The 5,900-nt window shown below is 34.3% G+C and overlaps 1 pseudogene; it reads right to left on the bottom strand.

The window, feature by feature from the left end:
• Window positions 1–1,413: 1,413 nt before the first annotated feature.
• Window positions 1,414–2,979, bottom strand: LOC149177756 (uncharacterized; annotated as a pseudogene).
• Between the last annotated feature and the right edge of the window lie 2,921 nt (window positions 2,980–5,900).

The raw sequence follows: 5,900 nt of genomic DNA, 5'->3' as shown, positions 1-5,900 counted from the left end.
TAATTAACTAGCATTTGCATCAGATGTTGCAAAGGAAACGCCGTAAGGCATAAATTGAAGAACACAAATACAACACAAGATTACTTTGATAAATAATAAAAATATATTGACCACTCAAATCAATGCCCCATTAACTGGAACCACTTAGTAGACATATCTATCAACATTAGGATTATACACAATGATCAAGAAATTTCCCATATACAAACAACACCTTCCACAACAACCTTTTGTCACGTCCACATTTTAAAAAATGCCTTGGAACATGATTGGAATCTCCCATATTGTCTTTTTCATTATGCAGATAAATCTTCCCTATTGCTATTTTCATCATGAATATTGTTAGTTCATTGTTGTAAAGTGTTAGTGTGTTAAAATATACAAATAGCACGTTCCACAACAACCTTTTGTCACATCCACATTTTAAAAAATGCCTTGGAACGTGATTGGAATCTCCCATATTGCCTTTTTCATTACGCAGAAAATCCTTCGATCAAGACTTGTGTAATGTGCAAGACTAATCTTTGTGGGGAAGTCACCGTTGTACACTATGATCCTTTAGAGCCTTTCAGGATTTTAGACTCTCTTTCAAAATGTTGGTATTTATATCGGGGCCTACCTTCTAAAGAGTGGTTGTTACCGACGGAGTCACAGATGAGGCTTTATTTAATGAGCAAGGAATATTTTCCCTCGTACTCCAACTTTAGAGTACAAGACACTAAAAAAATTATGCAGCTGAAAGTGATCCATCTTCAAGATATTTTTCCTGTCAGTTACGAACAAAATGTTTAAAACCTCAGTTCTGCGAAGAACTCTGTTAAGCTGGAATGTAAGAGTTTGCCTTGTATTTGACAAGAGCTTGAGAAAAACTTCGCAGAGGAAATCGTTCAATAGGAGGGTTTCCTTTTCCCTTTTTCAGTTATATCTGTGATCATGAGTTTCCATTAACCCACAAGTTTCTTCGGATCAAGGTCTGATCCGTGAGTATTGAAAACTGTTTTCAGCACAAATTCACCTTAACATAAGCAGGTTTCATTCTTTTAACATACATCTCATAAGTCCTGACTAATGAGACAACCGACTAGGCTAAACTGCTGAAACCTATGTGATTCAATTCTAACTAACTTGAATGCATGCTGAGATGAATTGATTCAAGGTAAAATATTTGCAAAAACAATAGTTCCCAGAAGAAAAGGTTTCAAACATGTTGAAGAAAATAAATATGAAGAGATCGAAAAAACATAACTAATTCATATTGAAATGCCTGTCTGCTTAAAGTATTGCTTGCAAAGAAAAACCGAAGATGATTCGTCCTTTTAACTAAAAAGGAAAAATTCCTCCATTTGCTCATACAATGCAAATGTACCTATACTGTTTGTTGAGAAATTGCTGCCATCCATGCTCTAAATTCCTTTAAAGAAGATAATCTTGGGGATCAAATAAACAATAGCAGGGATATATGCCTTCAAGATTAAAATTGATGAACAGGAAGATTGCACCGAGAGTCTTATTCTTTCTAGTGAAACACATCAGAGTGAATCTATTCCATTCACTCAAGTCGACTGGAGGAGGCCATGCCCTTGGTTCGATTCTCACAACAGAGGAATCCACTTTAGGGCATGGCGTAAAATGCCTCTTGCCCACATCCATAAGGAGCTTGGTACTGGCCAGAAGATCCACATTGACAGCCAGGCGATTGAAAAGGGAATCACCAGGCTTTGCCACGAGGCGGTGGCCAAATTCCTTCTGAAGCATGAGGGTGGCACTCCGAAACTTGGGCATGGTGGACAAAAGCTTGAAGATGAGCGGAGATGATATCTGGTAAGGTATATTGGCTACACATATGTCAAAAGTTGGCAAGTCTGTTCGTAGTATGTCCCCTCGCACCAACTGTCCATAACAGAAAAGAAAAAGGAGATAGTCATATTAGAGAAGAGCAACTTTGATTTATCGTAATCCCAAAAATTAATAAGGTATCACCAAAGACAGCAATCACAAGGAACAAAAAAGGAATTGCAAGAGACAATTACGAAGACATCACAAGGGAACCTGCAAAGCACATACCTTAGGCTAACCTTGCAGTAAACAGAATCTCTTTCCAGTGCATTTTCCTTGTAAATCTGGCAGAAATTTTGCCAGAATCTTGGAATTACAGGTTTGAATTGCATAAATTTAATACTGAGGTGCCCAATTGGACATAAGGGGGTAGGGAATCCATCTGCAACATCAAATTTGCAAAAAGAAGAAGTGTTTTATTGCCAAAATTGGCATTTTTCATTGCCAGACAGAAAGTGCAGTACGTTACAAGATTATGGCTTCCCAAAGCACACAGGGACTTCTAAGCATCATTAGATTGGAGAAAGGTAGTAACTGAAGAAAAGAAGGCTGCTATCACATAAGCATGAGGACTTCACCCCATAGCCAGTTTTCATCGCATAGGCATGAGAAATTCACCCTAAACCCAGTTTTCAGATTGGCAAAGATTTGAAAAAGTTTTAATGTATGTGGTATTTCAAAAATAAACCTTCTTCAGTATTGTTGTCAATGTAGGAATTTTTTTTGGTTGATGTTTCCAATTTACAAATGCAGCAAGCGCACCCTTCTCCATTATGGGATTATCACGATGAACTGAAGTCAGGTCATGCAGAAAGCATGCCCATTTCCATTATGTGAATATCACAACGAACTATAGCAGGCTGACAACAGATATTCGAAAACATATGTCTCAGTGATTGTGGCAGAAGACCTACACCTTGCCCCATCCACATGGAGCCGGAGCCTAAGCCGTTGCTTACACAGGTGCATAGAAGCAACAGCTCATGAAGGGAAAACATGTCTCTGAGGATTTGAAACTTGGGGTGGGCATGAAGAGTCACAATCCATGTGGAATTGGCATATTGTTAATGAGGTAAATAAGTTGAATGAATGTAAAAACAAGATGCAAAGGAAATTGGAACTCACCTCCAATCTCTGAGCCATTTCGGTCCACCCATTTATCATTAAAATATACAATTTAAGAAATGAAAAATTAATATTTGACCAATAATTGCAAAATTAGATTCTAGTGATGGTGGCCTAAAAAAGTAAAACATTTAAACTTATCTTAACAAAAATAGCTAAAGAAAAGTTTTTTTTTTCTTTTTTTTCTTTTTGAGTATGATTGAGTATCACCATAAAAAGCATTTAGGAGTATTTTGAAAGTCAAACACCATAAACTATTTAAAGGGTAAATTATAGACTCACTGTGTTAAATCTAAAGTATCTTTAAATTTTATTAATAATTAAAACATATTAAATTATTGATGTGAAAGCGCAAACTCAATGGGTAACACATAAGAGAGTTTAAATAAGCTATACATACTTGTCACCTAAGTTAAATTTAATATAGACATCACAAAATAAACACATAAAAATGACAAGTATTCGTGTACTATAATTATAGAATATGTTTATTCTCATACTTAATAATCCTAAGAAAAGACTAAGTCTAGAATTACTTTAGGATCATCCTTAATAATCCTAAGAAAAGACTAAGTCTAGAATTACTTTAGGATCATCAAGTCCAAAAATCCCGTCTTAAATCCCGTCTTTGGTTGAAACTACATTTGAACAAATACAAATTTAGTTTTGAACTCGGTAAATTTTATTCATCCCCGGGTTTGTAAAGATTTTTGAAATTGGAAAGATTTTTGAAATCTCTTTAGAAATATAATATTTTGGTTTTATAATGTCTTATGTGAGTTCTGTGATGTAATGATATTTGGTTTCTACAGTTTTTATTTTGTTTTTGTTTTTTAATTATAAAAGTAGCTTTTGTTTGAAGCATTCCAAGATCTCATAACACTCTATATAACTAGACAATCTCACATGCCACTTCCTATGTTGAAATGTATTACTTTTTGGCCAAGGAATTTACGAGTGTAGGTTGCTTCTTACAACTCCATGGAATCTATGCTCATTCCATGTGTTTTTAATAACTTGATATTGATGAGAGTCATTAATATTTCTAGCAAAATATATACATAAATATTTGATAAGTACAAAATTTTATTTTTATATAAAAAAGGTAATCAAATTTTGTACCATGGATGTATCTAAGAAATCTCTTAGTTTAATTTCAATTGGTTTCCCTTGGTTCCTATATGAATCTTGAAAGAATATTGACTACATATGACAAATATGTATTCATGGTTATTGTTGTTATCTAAGGGATTACATCTCACAGTTACAATAGAACAAATACACATTATAATGTATAGAAAACAGTATAGAGAAATATACATGCATGCATACATAGAAGGAGATATAGAAGAAAATTAGTAGTGGAGAAAACAATAGGTAGTTTTTTATTATATTAGATCAATTGCCACTATATCTTGATGCATCCATGATCACCTCTATTTATACCTTGATTTATTTGGAAAATAGTTACAACAATTCTTAACTATATTGGTTAGTCAAATAACTCAATTACATAGGTAACTTATTCATGTAGTTTAAAAATAACCATGGTTGATTTGTTGGCCAAGTCGAATAGGCCCTCCAACATCTCTCCCACATTCAAATCCTTCTTATCGAAGGAGAGGGAGACTAGAACCAAAATTTTGAAAATTTTAGTGCCGACAATTTAAGAAATCAATGTGTTCAAAGTTATGTTGATTGATTTCTTTACGACGGTGTTGGTGCTTCATGAACTCCTTATATCAAAGTTGATGTTGTTGAAGATGCTTCATATACTAGTGGCAATTCAACTCAATGAATTAAGAGTTGGTTCCTATGGTTGTTCTAGTTGATTAAGAATTGGTTGCTATAACCGTTCTAGTTGATCCAATGATTCTTCATCTTGATTTGCTTTAGTTTCATTTTATTATCTAACCTTTTTTTATCATTCGTAAGCATCCCCTGTTGTAGTGGGATTTGGTGCTTATGCTTTGCTCATAGGTGGCTTATGTATATGTATATGTGTGTGTGTGTGTGTGTGTGTGTATTGGGGGGGTGGATGGGGTGGGGGGAATAAAGAACAATTGCTCATAGGTGGCTGATATATATATATATATATATATATATATATATATATATATATATATATATATAACATTGTGACTAAGGTGGAGAAGTAACTAATATCTGCAACTTCAAAATAAGAGTGCCTTTTGGGTGATTTATTTTGAGTCAATGACCACATGGCGCAATTCAAAATCCTTCCATTATTCCAATGCTCCCTCTATTTTTGGATGTAGTGTTTTCATTAGCCAAATAGTCTATATTTTGAGAAATAGAGGAATTTTAAATGGCTTCCAAGTTTGGGTAATCAACGTGACATATCTCATAGGTAATTTTCCTTTCATGAGAATCTCAACCTTCAAGGCAATAACTTACCCATTGTTAGGTGTAACTAGAGGCTTATTTTGATTCTTGGTTTCTATAGGTGAAATCATGTATTTACGCTTATGTTTAGTTCTCTTGGTTTTGATATTTGAGATATAACAATCAATTTATCCTGCGACAAAGTTTCAACATATATTCTCCTTAATAAGCTTGTTGCTTGATCTTCTATTTCACATTTGTGTTAGGTTTACCTATCTCTTCTCTAGTTTCATGTGTTTCTTTGTTTGTGGTCAGGACTCCAATATCCTTGAGCCCTTGTTGTTCCTTTATAGCTAAGGGCTTCCATTAAGATGACAACGTGTCTTAATTAATAGTCGAATGAACCTAATTCCTCAAAGTAATGGAAAAGAATATTATAGGATGCCCTCTTACCTTCTCCCTTAATAAGAGACTGTGTAGTCCTCTCTTTGCAGTGTTATGGGCTTGGGTTATTCTTTCTTGGTGAGTAGTGAAGGAAGATTTGGAGGGTTTTATAGACTCTTGAATAGTTCCCCTTTAAGTCTATTTGGGTG

The sequence above is a fragment of the Pinus tabuliformis genome, chromosome 4_1 (assembly GCF_031772625.1).
Source record: "Pinus tabuliformis cultivar Carrire ecotype Pingquan chromosome 4_1, CPIR1, whole genome shotgun sequence".
In the NCBI taxonomy this organism is placed as follows: domain Eukaryota; kingdom Viridiplantae; phylum Streptophyta; class Pinopsida; order Pinales; family Pinaceae; genus Pinus; species Pinus tabuliformis.
The sequence above is the reverse complement of the archived record's forward strand: the minus strand, read 5'-3'. Positions and strand labels throughout refer to the sequence as shown.